A 2,630-nucleotide genomic window follows, 5' to 3' on the forward strand; every position below is an offset into this window, starting at 1 on the left:
CTTATTTTCTTTATCTTAGTGAAATTGAGAATTGTTTGTGTGTTATATTGTCCCAAGGGTTGAATTATCCACAAGGAGCAGCAAAGGAAGAATTTTGGAACATTTTGGACAAGTTTTGGAAGAAAAGGAAATTACCTAAGGAAGTAAAGGAAACAAGAATAAGAATTGGAAAAGAATGGGAAGTTGACTCATGGGCTCAAGGCCCATCTATCCCCTATATATTCTACACATTCTCTACAATTTAAGGGTTCCCAACCCTAGTTAGTTTTAGGTTATTTTTCTCTCTTCTCTTTAGAATATCCTAGCATAGTTCAAATTAGTTTTACGTTAGATTATTTAATTTCAAGCTTGGAATCTGGAATTGGAGTTGGATTTGTTCTTCATTATTAGTAAAGTTCTCTTCTTTCTTTATTTACTTTCTTTTTAGATTTTTTGCAATGAATATGGTTATTTATTATTGCTTTGCTTTAATTTGTTTACTTTTATGATGCATAAGTAATTAGCTTTTGGGTTTGGATTAGGGTTCTATTGTTATTCTTGATGCTAGGTTTATGATTATTTTATGATGCATAAGTAATTAGCTTTTGGGTTTGGATTAGGGTTCTATTGTTATTCTTGATGTTAGGTTTATGATTATTACATAAAGGGGATAATTTATTAACCTAGGGTTTTATGTTTGAATTGGATTATAAATTCCTTTTATTGATAATTAATGCGCAGCTTTTATTGATTTGCTTTGGAGAGAATTTCATTACAACGAAAGTTGGGTGAAAGACTCGGCCTGACCAATTTCAACCCAATTTTTCTTACTAGAATATGGGTAATTTTGGGGCTTATAATGATTTTGTGTTTTAAGGTTAAGATTGATGCATCACGAAAGTGGGCAATCCTAGCCTAATTCTAGTTTATTGATTACGAAAGTAACTGAACTAAATTCTTGAGTGCATTGCCAATAAATCCCTTTAGATTCTTAGATCATCAAGATTGCAATACCTCTAATCTGACCCATTCTTTTATCATATAGTTTATTCCTCATTTAATATGCATCTTTTATTTTATTTTCATTCCTTAATATTAGTTTGCTTGGATTTTAGTGAATTTCAATACTTTAGTGCCTAAAATTCTACATATACGTGCCATAGTCTCAATGCGCAGCGGAACGACATTTACACCTCTTTTTTACTATCACCATTTTACTCATCACAATTTTGGCATCAGCGTGCCAACCACCCACTTTCACCATTTTGATTTAATTTGCTTTTGTTTTGCCTTTACCAAAGCAAACTTAATTTACATGCATCATGCGAGATTCTCAGCCACCATCCACCACTTTGGCTTGCCATCTTACGTCACCACCACCCACAACAACGACCAATAATATTACGGAGTATGATTTGCTTGCCTCTACTTTGTTTATTGCACTCCACCACCACTAACAGGAAGCCTGTAACCGAAGGAGGGGTGTTACAATAGCATATGTGCAGCTCTTCATCTATCGGTGGAGGACACAATGCAAGGCTGTAAGATGTTGACAATCGGCTAGGCTCCTGATTTCGCAGTAGCAGCGTGGCTGATGAGATGGATGAAACACAATCCTTTGGTTTCACTGCAAATCCAACTGGAATCAACAAACTCTCTCCCTCCAGCCAAAGAAATTCTCCATTTTTAGTTTGCTGATGAGAGGAATACGGCTTTTTGTTGCATATCCCACGGCCGGCCCCATTTGATAATGCTAATCCATTCTTACTCTGTATGTATAACAATATATGTATATGGTAGAATATCAATATATGTATATGGTAGAATATGTGAAAGAATTTAGCTCAAAGTTGCCCTTTCATTCATTGTTCTTGAGTTGTTTAGAGAGAAGAGAGAGCATGAGAGCTTTAGAGAGAAGAATAGAGGGGAGAGCCAAAAGTCCCTTAAAGTGAAGGGCTAAGGCTTATATATAGGGCTAATAATATACGTATCTAATACTGAAATACATGTATAAAATATGGAGGACTGTATTTTTAGGGTATATTCCCTATTATATATATATATATATATATATATATATATATATATATATATATATACACACACACACGTACGTACAAGTACATTAATAAATTAAAGAGGTAAAAAAAAAAACATATGCATATATAATAAAGTGTTAATTCCACTATTCTGATTTTCTAAAATTGGTGTTAGTCTTTTAAATCGTACGAAAAAGACATTTGACTTTCAAATTTGTTACAACAATGGTCCTTCTGAATAACTTCAGTTACTTAGGTGTTAGTTAGGGGCTAAAATGATCTTTTCATTATATAGCCCTCTTCTCTCAGTCATAACCCTAATTTCAATTCTGAATCTGCAAAGAAAGAAAGAACGAAAGCTGCAAATTTTATTGTTGCTGAGCTTTCTGTGTGTGAAGAGGCCCCATTGGGTGGTGGGGAAGAAAGAGGGGTGTGTTTGAAAGAGGTATGAAAGTGGAATGGAGGTTGAAAACCCAAGAATCGAAAATGGGGAGGAGAAGATGGGGAAATCAAGAGGAGTAATGGCGACATCAGCGGCCTTAGGCGGCTCTGTGGGTGACCGTCATTGTTCGGATTTCTCGAGCTTCGGGGGGGGGGGGGGGGGACTTCGAA

Source organism: Ipomoea triloba, chromosome 3 (assembly GCF_003576645.1).
Source record: "Ipomoea triloba cultivar NCNSP0323 chromosome 3, ASM357664v1".
Classification (NCBI taxonomy): Eukaryota; Viridiplantae; Streptophyta; class Magnoliopsida; order Solanales; family Convolvulaceae; genus Ipomoea; species Ipomoea triloba.